Raw genomic sequence first — 21,042 nt, 5'->3', positions numbered from 1 at the left:
GACAATATTATAATAACTCAGAGTACTCCATTTAGTCTATTTCATTATTATTTTGTCCATCAAAAATCTTTGGAGTGCTACTATATCGGTCCTTAAAAACGATTAGTCTAACATCCTAAAGGAGTCCTTGTTCTTCCGTCCACGTAATCATTTCAACTTTATTGATCACCGCATTGGCTGCCCAGTCAACAGACCCATTGGCTTCACGGTAGATATGAGATATGTAACTTTTTTCAAAAGTGCTAATGAGGTCTCTAGCGGCTTTTATAATATTATTGATAGACCATGAGGGCTTAGAGGTCCCCTTGAGATATTTAATGATTTTTTTGAATCCCCTTCAATCCATATGAAGGGGCAATTTCATCTTTTAGCAAGGAGAATTCCTTGGAGAGCTACCATTTCTTCTACTTTGTGGTTTGTTTGACTCCCTATTGGGACAACAATCATTTCCTTGCATATACCTTTATCATCTCTAAGAATAGCTCTTCAACCCGCAGGGCCCAGATTACCTTTTGTAGCACCATCAAAATTGACTTTGAACCAACCGTGAGGGGGAGTTTTCCATCTTGCTTCAAGTCTTTTGTTTTTATTGGGGTCAAAGCTACCAACATTCTTCAAATTCCAGGAACTTAAAATGATAGACTCCAGGGGGTTGGTCAAAAAACCAAGACCCCCAATGATCCCAGTATTCTCCACAATCATCCATTGTATTTTTTGGAACACAATATCCTAATTGAGGGATGTGTCCTTGAAGATATGATTATTTATTTCTTTCCATAATCCCCATAGAATGTGAGGAAGTGATAGCTACCATAGAGATCTCAAAAAAGAGTTAGACCAATGGATATTCTAGGAGTTGAACAACTCACTGATGGTTTTAGGAAACACCCAATCAATGCTAAAACTTTTAAGAAATCTTTCCTAGACCGAGGCAGAAAAGGAATGGTGGATGGCCAAGTGGTCCACTGACTCTTCCTCCTTAAGACATAGAGCACATCTATTAGGAAAGGCAAAACCTCTACCCTTGAGGTTATCTAGGGTCAAGATTTTATTTTGAAGTATAGTCCAATAGAAAAAGTTGATTTTTGGGGTCAAACCCTTAATCCAAGCTTTAGACCAAAAAGGATTATCAGGAGGGGTGGGGGAGAGAACACCATACATTGAAGAAATAGTAATGATACCTTTGGGTTCATATTTCCAAATAAGGGAGTCTTCCTCTTTGTTCAACCAGACCGAAGACAAGTGGATCTTGAGCTTTATGAGGCTTGGGTGGATACTTTTAATGTTCTACCATTTATTGCCAGTCCAATACCCTTCCACTAAATTCTAATATAGGAGGGACCATAAGGGGCCCATTCAGGGAAATCAGTCAAGGGTTTATCAAAAAGCCAGGGGTCTTCCTAGAACTTAACTCTCCTACCATTTCAAACTTTTCATATAGCACCTTTAGCAATGCTTTCTCTATACTTAGAGGCATGATTCCATATATGGGACCCATTAATACTAATTTCCAAATTGATAAAAGAAGAAAGAGAAGAGGACAGAAGAGAGTACTTACTTTGCTATATTTTACACCATTCAGTATCTGAATGGAACATTCTCTATACTTGCTTGGACATGAGAGCTTCATTTAAGGTCCGGATTCTTCTCAGGCCCAGACCTCCTTTACTTTTCAGTCTGCATACCTGATCCCAAGCCACAAGAGAAATTCTTTTCTTGTTCTCAACCCCTGAGCATAGAAATTTTATTTGAATTTTCTTAATTGTATCAGCATACTTAACTAGAATTCTGAAAAGGCTTAGGGCATAGATTGGTATGCTTCAAAGAGAAGATTTTAGAAGTTGAATCTTTCTAGCTTGACTCAAAAGGGCTCCTTTCCAACCAGCTATTTTTTATGAAATTTATCCACTAATGAGATCCAAAAAGGATCAAGAGGTGCAATGCCCATGGGGAGGCCAAGATGGGTCATAGGAAGATCAAGAATCCTACATTCCAGGATTGTACTAATTCTTTGTTGTCTTCTCTCTAGAGTATTGATGAAAAAAACTTCTCTTTTGACCCAATTAATGAGCTGACTAGAAGCTAAGGCAAACTTACAAAGAGTATTCTTCAGGGTTCTAGCTTCAGAGATACTTGATTCCCCCATGATAATAGTATCATCCATAAACTATTGATGGGAGCAAATAAGGTCAATAGAAGAAGGTTGGAGTCCCTTAAAAGATCCTTGCATAACCATATTTTCCATGGACCTACCAAAACATTATGCCATAATGATGAAGAGGATAGGGTAAATGGGATCCCCTTGCCTTAGTCCTCTAGAATCTTGGAAGAAGGGGGAAGGGGAACCATTAACAAGAACATCAAAAGAGGCTAAAGTAATAAGATGGCTGAAGAGGTCAACACATTTAGTGGAAAAACCATAAGTCATAATAACCTTCACAAGAAAAGGCCAGTCAACCAGGTCGTAGGCCTTGGAGAGATCAAGCTTAAGGATGAGACCCTACTTCTTGGCCCTAACAAGAGAATAAATATTCTCATGGGTATTTATAATGGAGTCAAGAATTTGTCTTCCAGGGACAAAACCATTTTGCTGATGATTAATCAAAGAAGGAAGGACAGTCAAAATTCTGGCGGTAAGAACCTTGGAAATAATCTTATAAAAAGAGTTGCATAAACTGATTGGTCTAAACTTGTCCATAGAGTCTGCACCTTGGTTTTTGGGAATGAGAGAAATGAAAGTACCATTGATTTCTTTCAAAAGTCTTCTAGCCCCTAAAAATTCCTTGACCCCATTGGAGACATCTTTCCCGACTATGTCCCAGAAATCTTGGAAAAAGAACATGGGGAAACCGTCAAGACCGGGAGCTTTGTTACCAGCAAAGGAAAAAACAACATTTTTTATTTCCAAGATCAAAGGAATGGAAGAAAGGGAGACATTCATCTATTCATCAATGAGACAAGGAATATTTTGAAGGAAAGAAGATTGAGCATCAGCATCCAATCTGTGATCCCTCCTAAGAAGATCCGAAAAGTACCTTTTAGCTTCATTCCTTATTTCTTCCTCCTTGACCAGCTCCCCATTATCCACAATTAGTTTGGTTATCCTATTAGCCACTTTATGCTTGATAGTCAACATATGAAAAAATCTTGTATTCCTATCTCCTTCCTTTAGCCAAATGCATCTTGATCTCTGCTTCCCTAAATTTTCCTCTTTAGCAATGATTTCATGGTATTTTTTAAGAGTCTCATTTTCATCAGCAATGGACATAGTACTGAAACCATCCTTCTGAATTTGGGCCTGCATGTTTTTAAGGTCATCCTAAACTTTACCTTTAGCCTCAAATATATTCCCAAAGATAGATTTATTCCAGTCTTATATTGTCCTTTACACTTTTAAGCTTCTTTACAACTCTGTACATAGCAGTTCCCTCAACCTGTATACTCCACCATTTATGAATATTACAGGTGATTCCACATTTTGTCAAATCTGAAAGGAAAGTGTCTCCTTCTATTAATAGGGTTGGCAATGAAGGTGATAGGAAAGTGATCTGACCCAACCTAGATGTGGGTAGACAGAGAACAAAAATAATGTCTATACCAGTCATCTAAGATGAGAGTCCTATCAAGGTGAACTTGGATAAGATCATTGACAGTTCTCCTATTAGTCCACGTGTAATCACAATCTTGTATCTCCACATCATTGAGAGCCTAAGTGTTAATAAAGTCCATTAGGGCCAGCCTACTTTCCAGTTGAGAGGGGCTTCCTCCAGATTTTTCCTCCTCTCTCAAAGGAGTATTAAAGTCTCTGATGACCAGCCAACTAAGATTTTTGAAGCTATCTCTAACTTCTATATGTTTTTTCCTGAAGGAATTTCTAGATTTCAAAGTATTGGGAGCATAAATGTTAATGAGGACCCATGAAATTCCATCTTTTAAATACTCAAATCTAATGCAAGAGAATTTTTTTTCCTAAATAAGAACATGGCCTTTGACACTATTAAGTTTCAAAATGGTAGCTATGCCTCCTGAAGCACCTTCCGAACTACCACCACTGATATTACCATTTTTGAAAAACTTCAAAGATTCAACTTTTTCACTACTCATTTTGGTCTCTTGAATAAGAAAAACATCAAGTTTACTATCCTTTATCATATTCCTAATGGTATCATGTTTATGAGGATTATTAAGTCCCCTAATATTCCAAGAGATAATCTTCATAGTTACTTACCGATTCCTAACTCCTTAAGAGTCTTCTGGGTCCCATCTGCAATGTTCTTACTATGTGTGTGAAAAGTGGTCTGTATCTGCAAGCACAACACTTCAATTAAGTCATTACATGCATGGTTAATCAGATATAATTAATGAATAATAAACCATAACAAATCGACCCATTGCCTTCTAAAAGATGCGAGTATATGATTGCTCTCAGATTATAAGCAATACCAGTGACTAGACAACATCAAGATGAAGGATAATCTATATGAGCATGATATTTAACTAGATGGATGCAAGATTAATCTAACAAGATTCAATCAATATTAAGCTAAATGATTTAATCAATATGAAATAAATTAATATGCAATTTTCAATAAACCTAGAGCAAAAAACAGTATAATAACAATATATTCTCCAGCCTCTTTTGAATGAGAGATGAGCCCGAATTTATAGAAAATTCAAAAAGAAACCAATGGCTAAAATCAACTGATGATGAGTGGTCAAGATTTTCCAAGAGGAAGCACAATCCAGATGAATTGATGTGATTGGATGCTTTTATCAGTTTTAAAGGAAGTTGAACTAAATTAAGATTAAAATTAGGAAAAAAACTGATTTATTCTCTATTTCATTCAATTTTGAGATTTAATTGTTTTAATTGCTTTCTTTGAGATTATTTATCAATTTTTAGTTTATTTTTCAAGATTGTTTCCAATGGATTTCTTTTCTCAAAATTTTAATTGTTTTTGGTCAATCAATTCCTTTTTTTGATTCATTTCCATTTTTGAAGATTTGTGCTCAATTGAATTATTTAATTTAAATTAATTTCTCCTTTTGATGATTTAATGGCAAATTGATTTATTTAATTAAATATGCTAGGATATTTAATAAAAATAAATAAGATAATTGTTTAAAATGATTTACTTGGAACGATCTAATTAATTAAATAAATATTTAATTAATATTGGTTGATTGATTTTTCCATGTGACATTGGATGATTAAAGAATTAATTGTGTGCTCAACATTGATTTAATTGCCTTTGGTTAGGACCTTGGTGATGTTGTCGAGATTAGGGGCTCATGGTTTAGATGACCATTTTTAGGGTATTACATTTTCCCCTCTTTGAATTAAAGTGTGAGCAGCGTGTTGGTTCAAAGAATAGTTGATGTCTAGGAGATGCTAGTTCTGAACTTGATTGATCATGAACTAGATGAAAAGCGAGGTGTTTAGTTTGATCCGAAGTGACAAAGCTGAATGAAGTCTGATTAAAACGATACCGTTCCTAAGCTTGATTGAACTAGGAATGATAGAAAACAAAAGATACTGAACTTGAACTTGATTGATCAAGAAGTGGATCTTACTGATCTAGAACCTGATTCATCTAGACACAGTGAATGATGGCAAAAATCGGTCTTGAACTTGATTGATCAAGATACGATGAAGATAAACTATTTAGCTTGATCAAGAAATGAATACTGAACACTTGCTTAGATTTAGTGTGATCAAAGATACTCTTTAAACCCTTGATTGAGTTTAAACAAATAATCTGCTTGATGAAAAGCAATGAAACTGATTAACGTTAAGAGATTGATTTAGATAAAAGACAAATATCAATTTGATATGAAGCGATGAAACTGATATGCCCCTAGCGATGAGGTCTTATGATTGATTTTCTTTAGTTGAAAAAGATGTTTTGCTCAACTTTCAGTGAAGATTTGAAAATTTTCTCGACATTTAAAGATGTGAGATCATAAGGTCACGAGTATACCCCCTTAGGAGCGAAATCGAAAGATAGCAAGGGTACATGATGATAGACAATTTTGAGCGATGATAATGATTTGAGCACAAATTGATTCAGAGGAAATTTTGAAATTTTTGCGTTGATTGACGAGATTAAGCGCAAAGTTGATTTGTAGAATTGAAATTGATATTCAGCATTGAAATTGAGCGTAATTTGAAGAAAGAATGAGCTTCTGATGAAAAGAGCGCTAAGTGGTCCAAATTCTGAAATTGACTAGCAAAATGATCTCAAATTTTGATTTCAATCCCGAAAATGGACTTAGGACAGCCTAATTAGCTAAGGGTACAATTTTCGTGTCCATCGAAGCAAGTTGAAAAATTAGGTTTTTGGCTATATATGGGACAAAAGGGTCATTTTCAATTCATTTTAACCCTCCAAGTTTGAAAATTCAAAAACCTTCTGTGAAGAAAATGGTGGTCCCTACTCATCAGCATCAATTCGAGCGCTAGAGAAGACATAATCAACCCTGAAACTATGAGCCAATGGTAAGTGATCGATCTTAAGCCTATTTATGTTTCCAAATTTGAATTTTTTTGTTCATTTTGCAAGTTTTCCACATGTTTGGGGTTGGGCGTCCCGGTTTATCGTGCGAGATAGGATCCTATCTCGTATGAGAAATTGGCAAAATGTCTTTTGTCATTTCAAACCACTAGATTTGTCATTCTAGGGCCACCCATGTGTCATACGCCAGGTCTGTAAAAAGACCCTTTTATCATGTGGAATCTAAAAGTTTGTTGTTTGAGCTTGGTTTGTCATACTAGAGCTATTCCTGGCTTGTACGAGATGCTACTTTTATGTATTTTGTCATTCGAGAGACAGTGAGCATTTTTGAAGGTGTAAATGGGAAATTTTGATTTTGCATTTGACTTAGTTGGATTTGTGTGATGTTTTACTTCTCTTGTAGGCTCATTTGGAATGTTTTCTATGCTTCGTTATTGGGTTTTTGCAAGTTTGATTACCATCTATGTTATTTAGATGCTTGTATCCTCCCACGATGACATTAGTGTGAGATTTATCTGAGGTTGAGCAGGCTCACATTGATTTGTATGGCTTGACTCATTTGTTGAGATTACCCGATATCTATGTGAACCACGAGATGCTCACGACGTTGGTAGAGCGATTTCATTCAAAGCATAACACATTTCATCTACCAGTGGGGGTGTTGACCATCAGTCTTGAGGATGTATATAGGATCCTTCGTATACCTTTTGCTGGGGATAAGGTGGATTATGATTCAGGGCACCTTCCAAGATTGCAGGCAGTCAGGCATGTCTTCAGTGATCCTAATATTTTGACTCGTTCCATGAGTTGGGACATCCTTATGAGCAAGTACAGTGAGGAGTATCCTCTGGCATGCATCCTAACAGGCTTCATAGGTTGTTTTCTTATGCCAGATAGAGGGTAGCAGGGCTTCCAATGTGGATGGGGTCGGATGTTAGAGAGGTTGATAGAGACCCCTCAGAGGCTTGGCTGGGGCTCTTGTTTATTGGCCCACATGTATCAAGATATGCATGAGATCATATATAGAGAGGGGCGTAGCATGGCCGCTGGTGTGTATATTCTACAGGTGTGGGCTTGGGAGCACCTTCACATTTGTTGGCCAATAGTAGCAGACAATAAAGAGCTTGGGCTACCAATCATTTATAGGTATACCAAATATATTACACAGCCCCATCTAGGCAAGATAGATTTCTTGCGACGATAGCTCGATGACCTGATAGCTATCGTATGGAGACCATACAAAATTTTGGAGTTGTGGGATGACTAGTGGCTAGTTTGCAGGGACCTGTTTGTGACATGCCCATTGATTGGGAGGTCATAGACCATTGTGGAGCGACTCGTCATTTCTCAAGTGATGAGGGAGTATGGCCGGCCTTAGGGGATCTCGCAGGAGTATATAGTATATGTGTAGTATGCAGATGAGGAGAGACAAGGTTGGTCTCTGAGGTTGTGATACGCTTTAGCGATGCAGGAGTTGTCAAGGTTACACCACTTGAGGTGGGATTAAATGGACGATGTACCAGATGCGGGGGTATTGCCCCAGTATAGAGATCATTTTCAGTAGCATCCATTCCCATGTTTTACAGATCCAAGTGAGCAGGCTCCTCATATTGAGGATGTTGATGATGATGCCCCTGCACCAACATAGGGATAGGGCCAGAGACAGGGTTAGGCACAAAGAGCTGAGACTCCATAACGGGGTAGTGGTGATCTAGGTGCTAGCAATAGCAGGCTACCATCTGAGGGTGGACAATAGAGGGGTGAGGGTGGATCCCTAGAAGGAGTGGGTGTGAGATTGGGTGGGATGGAGGAGGAGCGAGCAACACCTAGGCAAGCTCAGTAGTGGAGGGAGGAGTAGGGTGGAGCTGGAGGTGGAGGTGGAGATGGGGAGCCTATGAGAGAGCAGGGGACAAATGCTAGATGGTCGATGAGGGCACGTCTTGTAGAGCTACAGTCACAGTTGATAGTGGCAGAGAGTCAGCTGGTGGAGCAAGACCGACAGTTGGCCGAGGTGAGGACTGAGTGTGATCATTAGATTTCAGCACTAAGAGTGGAGATGAGAGCACAGATAAAGCCCCTGCAACAGGAGGTCCTTCACTAGTCTAGTAGGGTAGCCTACTATGTTGCAACATATAGTGTTGCAGTTCCTGTTGCTCAGTAGGTGATACCCTACTCATAGGACATGGCATGATCAGAGGGAGCACGGGCACCTTGTCAGGATCCCAGACATCAGGCTCCTCCTCCACTACCAAGTGATGAGGGAGAGGGAGCGAGCTAGATTATTTCTTTTTTGTAGCTCAGATTTTTTTTGTAGAAACAACCATTTTTGTAGCCTATATGATTCTTGCTCTGATGGGAGTTTGTATATGTCATGTGACATCATTTTTTACCTTGAGACTTTACACGATATATATATGAGATCCGATTTGACTTCATTGTACTTGTGTCGATTCGCTTATGAGATGTCTTTTATATGCTTTATTCTATATGTATGCATTTCTTTTCAACATGAATGTATGAATGCAAATGGAATATGGATGTCTATTTTTCTTTCTTTTCATATGCAAGTAAATGATAATGCAAATGAGTAATGATAAATAATACAATGTTTTTTCATTTTTCTATGCAATAAGATGGATTCAAATGAATGATAGTGAATGATGCAATGTTTTCATTTTTCTATGCAATAATATGGATGCAAATAAATGATAGTGAATGTATGAATCTATATTACATGATTATGTATGGTGCTAAACATCTCAAAACATAAGTACTCGATCAGAGAAATGATGAAAAGAGACCACTTAGTGAAGAAATGATGACGCTTCAACTCTCATTCAGAAGATACAGAAATCAATGTTATCGTACCAAAATCACTTGAAATGCATAAGATGCAGAATGAAATGCAAAATGATATGCAAAATGGGATCCAAAATGAAATGCAACCTAAACCTAGTAACTGGACTTTGAACAACTTAATTGTCATCATTGAGTGTTTTACAATTATAGCAGGCAGAGTAGAGTTCCTTTCTTTTCATGTGCAATATTAATGATCTTGTCCGCAATGACCCTTTTTCATCGTTCATATCCTTGGACAAATTTCGTAGGGACTCGGATTGCACAATAAAGAAATTCCCTCAAACCAGATAAAAAAATGATATGGACCTCCCTATAGCATCCAAATAAGTAGAGTCGAGGTATGAGAGGCGATTCCACCTTGATGTGAAGGCTCTTATCATAGACACCTAGCTAATTTAGATGTTTCCAGATCATTGGGATCATTCTTACAAGTAGAAAACAAGAAAATATTATGCCCCCAATCCTTGCTCCTCTTACTCATGATAGACTTCCTTGAGTTACTCAAAGGGATAATAATCAAAAACCAATATAAAAGACAACACACAAAGAAAATTTCCATGCACAACTCAAATTGTTTATTGATTGTTTTCCATTATGTTGTTTTGCTTGTTAACTCAGTGATAAAAATTTTCAGTAGTCAGGAGATATGTAACTGACTCGAAGTGGACAACTAGGTTTCACTGATGTAAGATTGACTTGGTTGACACTGCATAGGACATGTAATGTGCTCTTATCGATTAACCTAAGACTATGACAATGATCAGTTTCAAGCCATGAGGGTTCCAACAAACTAGGATGTCACAAAAGTGACTAAAATATGTTCAAGTGAAAGAAAAGATGCATGAAAGCGGGAATGCCAATGTTGCGTTGATAGATGGAGTGCTTGACTACAAGAGGCGCCTGTTTACCAAGTTTTCACCTGCTTGGCAGAGATTCATTTTTTTCTTATCGAGGTGGCTGTTTACTAGGTTTTCACCAAGGCATTTTCTCTTTCATTTTTTCATATTTTATTTTTTAATTTTTTAAATTTTTTTTGAATTTCTATAGGACTTTTACCAATTTTTAGGATTTCTTCAAGACTTTTTCCAATTTTTAGGATTTCTTCAGGACTTTTTCCGACTTTTAGGAATTCTTCAGGACTTTTTCCAATTTTTACGATTTCTTTCATGACTTTTTCCAATTTTTAGGATTTTTTAATTTTTTTTTAAAGACTTTTTCTGATTTTTAAGATTTTTCAAAGTTTGCCCCTAGTGTCTAGCAAGGCAAAAGGGATTTTGAGTACATGAATGGATAAGTGACTGATGGTGGATTCTTTCAAGGAATATCTCACAATGTTAATCCAAGCATAGGATCCAAACATAACAATGTAAACAAAAGATTTTAGCAATGTAAAGCAAGGATTTTAGCGATGGAAAGCAAGGATATAGCGTAATAGAGCCATATGGTCCAAAGAAGTGGCCATGTCAAGAGGTTTGTGGAAATCATGTTGTTTTGCATTTTGTCCATAGTGTTGATCAAGATCAAGGGATAGATTTGTATAGGGGACAGATATGATAAGAAAGATCAAAAGGGAGTAATGAAGGATGTAAGCAAGCAATGGATAGGAGCTAAAGGGTCTAGATCAAGTGTAATAGATAGGACACATGAAGCCTACAAAGATCCTTAACCTTGTCAAGATCAAAGGTTGAAAAAGGATATGAACGTACATAGAGCGAATGACGGATAACAGAGGATGAATGATAATGGAGGAAGAAGGATAATAGATGGACGTACATGGATGGAACTTGCCCCCAGTGTGAAGTGCAAAAGGATAATGGATTACGCATGACGCCTGTTTGCCAGGTTTTCATCATGGTACTTGTCGAAGGCACCACAAGAAGTGGTTTTGACACAAGGACAAATTTATTTCTCTTTACTTTTAAAAAAATTTTTTTTTTCACTTTTTCATCATTTTTTCTTTCTTTTGGAAGATAATGGAGGCATGATAGGGGACAGAAGAAGGACCCCAATGTTTCGCTGCTTTAGATGGTACCCTTAGATTATGAGTTGCAATAGACCATGGCTATGAAGGTATGCTCAAAGATGTTGGTAGGATAATGAAATGAAACTAGGGCAAGGATTTATGCAAAGGATTGTATAAGAGGGATGGATGGGTGAAAAAGAGATGTTGGATAATGGATGGGATGTTGGAAGAATTGTGTATGGCTAGATGGAAATGCTGGAAAGATCAACATTGGCACACACCTTGAGGGATGGTGGACATATGGAGGAGAAGTGAATCTCAGATTTTGAGATTTGGATGAAGGAATGGTTACAGATTTTGGGGCATAAGAACCTAAAATGGGTGAAGAAGCTGATGGAGGAACAACAATTTTGGATACCAATTTTGATTTTTCTTTACACTGTTGTGCTTCAAGCAGTCACTTAGGGATCCACATGGTTTTTTATTTTTCATGCTTTTGTAGTTCCTTAGAGTGCATTGCTTGTACAAGTGCCCTAGGAGCCCATATAACTTTTGAATTTTCTTCTTTCTTTGTGGGCCTTTGTGGCGTTTTATATTTTTCTTTTTCTTTTTGGATCATATTTTTCTTTGTTTTGACACATCGATTAGATGGGACATGTTGATCCTTGAATACATGTGGATTACTTGACTTATGACTTTTATGCTTGGCATCCAAATTGCTTGGAGGGAGATGCATGGATAGATAGGAATGATATGGAGGTCTTTTAGATGGATGGAAGGTACTTAAAGATGTGTGCCTTTGTTGATCTTGCGTAAGGGATGGAAGGATATAGGGACCTAGAATGGATGGAAGCGATGAAGGGGAAGGCATGTATTTGGATTTAAATGGATAAATGCAGGATTTATGAGAGATACCAACATCTTGAGAAATTTCCCTGAGGCCATGACCTTTAACACTTTCTTTAACATGGAGGAGTTCTTGCTTATGGAGATTTACCCCTTTGCCTTTATAAATATTTTGACTTGTAGGATACACTTTGCTTTGGAAAGAAGGCACGAGCCCATTATGAGATGGAGGTGGAATGCAAGGAGTGATAGGATCACAAGAGGGATTTGTAGGCATGATGGATCCTTGAGCTAAACATGGAGGATTATGACAAGGAGACAAAGGGATACTTTGATCTTGACATGGAAGAGGACCATTGGATAGAGTAGGAAGGGTGTTTGACTCTTCATTTTGAATAGGATCATTTGAAAACGTGGAAGAGGCATTATGATCTTGCTTAGGAAGTGGATTAGGAATGGGATTTGGGAGGATTATTTTCTCTTGAGATGGAAAGGGATCATCTTGGAAGAAATGGAAAGGTATAAGGGGATCATCATGGGATTCTAGTGAAATAGGATCTTTTTCAATCATTAGATGGGATTGGGGAGTTTTGGTGTCTTGATCTTGACTTATGATAAGACTTATGTTTTCATTTTCCAAATTATCCTCTTGGCATGGAGTCAGTTCTAAGGAAGGGATAGGATTTTGCATAGGCGTAGGGGATTTTTGGAAGGTCTCCATATTTTGGCATGATGGGGAAGCATTTTGAGTGGGACTCTCTGGAGTGGGTATGTTTGGAACTGAAGTGTATGATGGCATAGGATCTGGGATTTTTAAATCATGTGAGGAACTTGTATCAATATTGACATTAACTTGGATTTCCATAAGAGATAGCCCTTGAAGGTAAACATGAGAAGTTTCATTGTTTGAAGGAGATGGTATGGATTGTTGCTGAGAAGTCTTAGGAGATGAAGGCATCATGGAAGGGATGAAGGCTACATATGGAGCCTTGCTAGACATAGGTTCATGATTTTGATTATGCTTAGAAGTAGTTCCTTCTTTTTCTTTAGGTGAGTCATTAGGATCTTCAATTGCAATAACACCATCATCAAGGAGATCTTAAATCTTATGTTTTAATTCCATACACATTGAAGTCTTATGTTTGTTATGCTATGATATGCACAATAACTACTCAAAATTGCGCATCCCCATGTGGTCTTTTTTAGGCAATATGGTAAGATTGTTCGTAATAAGCTCTTCCAAAGCAGACTCAATAGATTGCCCCAAAGGTGTAAATTGTCTATCTAGGGAATAGATGTTGTTTTGTCTTGGTGAAGGTGTCTCATGAGCTTGTTTGAGATTTGGCTTTTGATTGTCAATCATTTGCTGGTATTTGCTTGTCAAATCACATAATCATTTTAGCACTTCTTGAAGTTTCTCACACTTGATATCATACATTTGTTTTTCAAATGGAGTCATTGATCTATTTTGTTGGATTTCCATGTCATATATTTCTTTCTTTATATCCTGAAGCATTTGATCATAGGTAGCCATGGGAATTAGAGCTAAGGTATCCATGAGATTCTTAATTTTGTCAAAAAAATTAGAAGAGCTTTTGGTTTGAACAGGCATTTTTAACCGATAGGACCATGAGTGAGATGTGTTGCAGAAGTCAAGATCAAATTGTAGCTAGTAGTTCATTTAACGTAGTGATTGAGAGAAATAACTTAAGATCTGGTCTTATTTCAAGAATGATCTATCCTGTGTAAGACATTATCCAAGTTAACTTAGGTTTGATAAGATGTTTGTATGAACTAGCTTAAAGATGATCAACAAAATTGTGCAACGCAATGGCAGAGGTACACTATCAAGGTTATTTATGCTCAGGAGGATGATAACCAATTTTAGGCTCATTGTAGACTATTTTGGATAGTTTTGACTATTCTGGACTGGCAAAATCAGAGACTTGTACGACTGTATTTTTGAGACCATACGACACTATAATAGGTTCAGGACAACAACACTTTTTTTTCGTACGAGTTGCTACCTAGTACCGTACGACAAATGGGTAGGTCTCGAACGACAAATGATTCTGTTTAGTTTTGTCTCGTACGACACAAGATTTAATTTAAACGACAGACTACTGGGTTTCGTATGACAGAGGATTGAGCTCAGGACAACAATTTAGTAGACTCGTATGACACAGGATATGATGTAGGATGATAATTTAGCAAACTTGTATGATTGTTCACAGAGCAGAGACAAAATTATGAGTTTTTTTAATGGTTGAGTATGATAGCTGAGTACAACCAATTTCTAAGATGGACTGATTTTTCACAAGGATAGACCAGTTTTGACACGGAAAAAGTTTATCACTGAGTTGTTTGATCTGTTTGATTTGTTTTCTCCATTTTTCAGTATTTCATTTTTAGTTTTAGGGATGAAAACATAGAAAACATGCAAGATATATAATAATTCAAGCACAACACGCTAACCCTATGGAAGTTGGCTTAGAGAAGAAAACTTTTGCTTGTTGACTTAGGTACACACCTAGTAGCTAATCATAATATGACCGCTAAGTCTCATGCAATGGATTCTCAATGCCGTATTAGCTAAATCCAAATGCTAATGGGGGCACGATATGGTAAGTGTCTTGGGAGAGTTACTATCTCTCTTGCACAAAGATTATCAACCTTTCGAAGGTGAATCAAGTAGCTTCTAATTTATAGTTCTTAATCAAGAATTCCATTTGAAATTACCCCTCGAAGTCACGCAAGCATGATTGAGGCCTATAGCCTGACAAGGTACCGAAACAAGTTGTAGTCACGTAAGCGTGATTGAGACCGTGAGGCCCTACAAAATGCCCAATATGAGAGATCTCATAGAGAAAACTCAAATAATCCCATCCTCTGAGACTTTAACCATCAGAGACCTATTTATTATAGTGAGTTGGAATGCTCAGGTCCAGCTATACTCACTTGGGTCATTCTCACAGGGTGATTACTTTTTCCCAATGTGACAGGCCCGCTAAAGGTACACAAATCTCAAAACTTAGAAAAAAGCTTCAAGGGTCTAGATTTCTGATTGTCTGTAAAAGACAAGAGCATACTCTCCTACCTCTTAGATTTTTCTGAAAAATATGAAAGATAGATTTGTTCATTAACCAGATAGCAATTTAAGTGCCTAAAAATGAATTTAAAGAATACACGATATTTGGTCGATTTTCTCTTTAGGCAACCTGCAAAAACAATGCATCACTAGTCATGTTGTTTTTATTCTTTGACAAGCATATGTTTGATTGATAGATTCTTTGACAAGAGTCCTGCAAGAAATTGGTTAGGCTGTAAAAATCTCAGGCAGACAGAAGACAATCTAGGGTCAGCGTTAACATCATCAAAATTTTAAGAAAAAATCCTGAAAGGTAATCTATTTTTAATCTATCAGAAAATAGAATCGTATGACAATCCTCATAAAATAGAACGACAAAACACTTTTATCGTACGAGTTAGAAATCAATACAAAATGACAAAAGAATAATATAAGCAATATGTTGTACGAATTAGAAATCAACATAGAATGACATAATATAACATAACCAGTATGTCGTACGAGTCCATATTCTGATTCATATGACAATTTAAAGGATATGATCTTGTTTCGTACGATAAATTGCAGATGTCAATATAATGTCATACGATGCAGTGAAACTGGTCATATGATATTTCACAGAGGCTGTACGGACGAAACCTATAGGATAAAAAAAATGATTTGAGGCCAAAAAAAGTAGTTTTCTGCCCCACAGTGGGTACCAGAAATGTGTGTGAAAAGTGGTTTGTATCTGCTAGCACAACACTTCAATTAAGTCATTACATGCATGGTTAATCAGATATAATCAATGAATAATAAACCATACAAATCAACCCATTTCCTTCTAAAAGATGCGAGTATATGATTGCTCTTAGATTATAAGCAATACCAGTGATTAGACAACGTCAAGATGAAGGATTTTAATCTATATGAGCATGATGTTTAACTAGATGGATGCAAGATTAATCTAACAAGATTCAAGCAATATTAAGCTAAATGATTTAATCAATATGAAATAAATTAATATGCAATTTTCAATAAACCTAGAGAAAAAAACAGTATAATAACAACACATTGTCCAGCCTCTTTTGAATGAGAGATGAGCCCAGATTTATAGAAAATTCATAAAGAAACCAACGGCTAAGATCAACTGATGATGAGCGGTCAAGATTTTCCAAGAGGAAGCACAATCCAGATGAATTGATGTGATTGGATGCTTTTATCAGTTTTAAAGAAAGTTGAACTAAATTAAGATTAAAATCAGGAAAAAACTGATTTATTCTCTATTTCATTCAATTTTGAGATTTAATTGTCTTAATTGCTTTCTTTGATATTATTTATCAATTTTTAATTTGTTTTTCAAGATTGTTTCCAATTGATTTATTTTCTCAATTTTTTAATTCTTTTTGGTCAATCAATTCCTTTTTTTAATTTATTTCCATTTTTGAAGATTGGTGCTCAATTGATTTATTTAATTTAAATTAATTCCTCTTTTTTATGATTTAATGACAAATTGATTAATTTAATTAAATATGCTAGGATATTTAATAAAATAAATAAGATAATTGTTTAAAATGATTTACTTGGAATGATCTAATTAATTAAATAAATATTTAATTAATATTGGTTGATTGATTTTGCCATGTGACATTGGATGATTAAATAATTAATTGTGTGCTCAAGATTGATTTAATTGCCTTTGGTTAGGACCTTGGTGACGTTGTCAAGATTAGGGGCTCATGGTTTAGATGACCATTTTTAGGGTATTACACTTACTGGCCTCCTTGTCTCTAACTTTAAGGTTAGAGGGTCGACTTGGGGAAGAGGAGATATACCCAACATCAAGTTGAGCTATTCTGCTAGATTTCCTTAGTTGAGAAGCCGACATAGTGGTTCCTTTCTTATTCTTATATTTTTGGTATTTTCCAGTCAGCTTCTTTCTTTAGAGCCTCTTCCGGGTTACTGAGGATTCTGGAAATTTCATCTTCATTACCCCAGTTAGGGATTCTGGAACCATTTAAATCACTGTTTATAGTTTTTGAATTTTGGTCTGAATCCGAAAGGTTCATACCCAGAATTGCACATTTTTGGGCTTCTTGCATTTTAGAAATTGTCATGAGTGGTGAAGAGTCAATCTTTTCTTCTTGGGAGCCAGGGATCTCCCCTTCCTCAGGTTGATCCTCTACCTTTTGCATTTCCTTACCTGCATAAGTGTCAGCTACCACTTCAGTTGTGTCATTCAAAGATTCAGTCTATTCTTTAAGTTCTTGTGTTCAAATCTGCTCTGTAACAGAGATGTTGACTTTGGTAGCCTCATTTCTCAATACTTCCTGGGTTGGAGGATTGGAGACAAAAGTTGAGGAGACTTCCTTATTTTCCCCCAATGGTTTAAAAAAATTATAGTTAGCTTCCTTATTCTCTAAGTTTTTAACTTGCCATACCAGTTTTTTTGAGCCTTTTTACTTTCAACCTAGGGTTTAGTCTACTTGGGCTCTACTTTTGGCTTGATTGGACAAGATTTTGCCTAGTGACCTACTTTTTTGCAATGGAAGCAGGCAAAGGGGATAGATTCATATTCAATTTGTTGTTTCCATGTTCCTAACTTTGACACTAGATCTATCTGTTCTGGCATATCTACATCCTAGGCTATCCCTACAAAAAGCCTAGCATGAGCGAGTCTCCTTTTTGAAGCTGTGACTGGGTCTATAGAGAGGAGTTCACCAAAGGATCTTGCAATTCCTGAGAAGATGCTTTCTGCCCAATATTCAAGAGGCAAATCTGGTAACTTAACCCATACTGGGACTTGTGCCAAAAGAGAGTCGTTCATTTTTAGATTCAGATGCCATTTCTGAAGAACCAAAGTTGTCTTTCCTACCATCCATGGACTTCCACAAAGTATCCTTAATTTATCTTCTTCACATGAAAAAGTAAAAGAAAGGAGGCCTTTAGGCAAAGCTGAGATTTCAACATTACCCTTCAGAGCCCATTTTTATTTGACATAAGCCCTAACAACTTTGATGTTTGGATGTGAACCCATATATTTGCCTACCAGGCAGTTCGACATACTATTTATATTATGATCCAAAACTAGATCAGGAATAGAGATAGTGAACTTTCCATCGGAAGGATCAGAAATATTCTTGACAAGAGGTAAAGAGGATTCACCAGATGATTTTGTTCCAAAAAGGGATGACCATTTTCTAGGTTCTTTTCTGATCTCCAAAGTCTCTTCGCATGGGCTAGGCCCCCCACTGGACCCCTCCCCCCAAAAATCGGAACCCTCTTTCTTCTCTGGCAGAGTACTACTAGTCTGCAGAAAGTCAACAACCTTCGGAATGTCCGGAGGCTTGTCCTTCTCTCCCATGGGGCCAGCTCCTTCGTTCTGGCTGCTCCCACCATTGGAACCAGAGTTCCTTCCTTGCAGAGAATTTGAATTTTGAATTCTCCCATTGCTGCTTTGTACTCCTCCAAGCTTGTCGTTGATAGTTAACAATATTATAATAAAGGATTTGAAGAGGCATTAGAGTTTTATGATGCTTCAAAAAATGTTGCAAATGAAGGAAAATAAATCCTCAGAGTGGAGAAATTGATAAGAAGTGTAGATAGGAATGATGTATAATCAAGACAATAGTCTATTGTAGAGGTAAGTGGAAGCGAGATTGTTGATTTTGATCATAAATGTGGAACAAAGTGTGTAGATATGGTAGCTATTAAGGATAAAAGAAGACAGGAGCTTCCAAATCTTATTTGCGATCATGGTTATAGGATAGCAAATTAGCAAAGTAAACCAATTGATGAGAGATAACAGTTAAAGTGCAAGCAAAAAGGTGATTATATTGGAGTTTACGCTAGCAAATAGGTCCATAAGATGAAAGGCATGATAGAGTTTAAGGGGAAGCAAGAACATAAGGTAATTTGTGAAGAAATGAAACATAAAAATGATGCTACAAGGAAGAAAGTAGACCATGGGTAATGTACAACAAGCGCAAACATAGAAAGACATTAGCCCAGAACTAAGGAAAACAAAGTGTGGGTGGCCAAGCATGTGGTAGTTGAAAATGGTGTTATAGGATATGATGGTGGAAAAACACTTCAAATGAATGGAAGATGTGAAGAGAAGATTAAGTTTGTGGGTAAATAAGAAGAAGTATTAACAAAAGGAGCATGTAATACAAAGTACATGAAGGAAACAAATGAATATGAGAAGATAAGGGTAATAGTGACTAAAATTAGAGATGTACATGAAGTTAGAACAACCAAAGTATTATCAAATGAATAACCAAAGGAGAATATTGAGATAGCTACAACATCAGGTTGATAGAATCTTGAAGAGAACATGTACAAGGTGAGAAGTACACAAATGAAAGTAAAAGATTTCAATAATGATACTTTTGAAATTTCAAATAGAATTTTATGAACGTGAAATGGAGTTGTCGAGACTTGTGGATGAAAATGACTCGAGAAGGGAAAGATATAAGAGGAAAAATGAAAGGAAAAGAAGTTAGATTGGAAAGCTTGGAATAAATAAATATAAGCATGGAATGCATAAAAATAATGAATTGGACAAGAGGAATAGGCAATAAAAGTAGACAAAAAATGCATGGGTTGATAAAGGCACAAAGAGTAAAGAGGAAAAAGAAGGTGCGGTGAAAAATGAAGCAGCACATGTTGTAGTAGAAATGTTTAAGGATGAAGGAAAACAAATGCATAAATAGCAAGTGTAGGGATGGAATTTAAAAGGGAAGAATAAAACACTTCCTATAAATATGATCTATGGGCACAATTTATAGGAATAGAGAAAGAGTGGAAAGACAAGCTTGAAGGTAGGTATGAAGATAGATGGGGCTATGAAAGATGCAAAGATGCAGATTGTAATTGGGAAGAAGAAGTTGTTGTAGATAAGATGGAATGTGGAATAATGTATGCATCTGTTAGTACTGATATTGTGAAGCTTAATTTGAAACAAGAAGTGGAAAATGATTGGATAGTGGTCATTGTAGAAGAGAAGTTGGAAAGGGTCGTGAATTTGGTTGTGGAATATTTCATTGAGGTAGTAGGTGCATGTGTAATAGACATGTGAATGTTTGAATGTCAATGCATGGGGTGTGTGAGTTTGAAGACATGGAGATCTTATATTTCCATATTATCATTTATGTTGATGAGTGGGTGAGGAGAGATTGGTGGAGGATGGTAAACAGTCAGGATTTCCTCATGAGAGAATGTTAGGAATTAAACAATGAATTTGGAGGAACATGATAGTTGTGCTATAGAGATGTTGGAAGAAGCAGAAGATAATGAATGGAATAAGGTAGTTTTGAATTGCTACTCCCATGTGCAGGAGAACATGTTTTCTTTTTTTCCTCAAGAGTATGTTGTAGGAGCATTAGATTAATCTATTTGTTTAGTGCTTGACCAACTTTGTGTAGCCAAGATTCATTTTGGGTACTCACAAATCTTGTCGCCACTTAGATAGGAAGTTGGAAAAGATGAGTTAGTGCCTTTAGTAGAAGGGGCTGAATGAATAAGTATTAATGATCAATTAAATGAATTAGTTATGAGTGGTAGTGAAACAATTAGGAAAGGTCAGGGGGTTTGGGAGAACAATGAATCGAGAAACAAAAAGCGGGGGTATGAAGGGAAGTGCAATAATAGTTGACGGTTGGATTAGAAGAGGCCAAAGAGGCTGGACAATTGAGTTTGATTTGGATGGGAAGGAAAGTCTCCATTTGAATGTAAAGAAAACTGATCAATTTTGAGAATAGAGAAAACCTTTTTGTACATTGGTTGCAGGA

Source organism: Cryptomeria japonica, chromosome 1, assembly GCF_030272615.1.
Source record: "Cryptomeria japonica chromosome 1, Sugi_1.0, whole genome shotgun sequence".
Taxonomy (NCBI): Eukaryota; Viridiplantae; Streptophyta; class Pinopsida; order Cupressales; family Cupressaceae; genus Cryptomeria; species Cryptomeria japonica.
The sequence above is the reverse complement of the archived record's forward strand: the minus strand, read 5'-3'. Positions refer to the sequence as shown.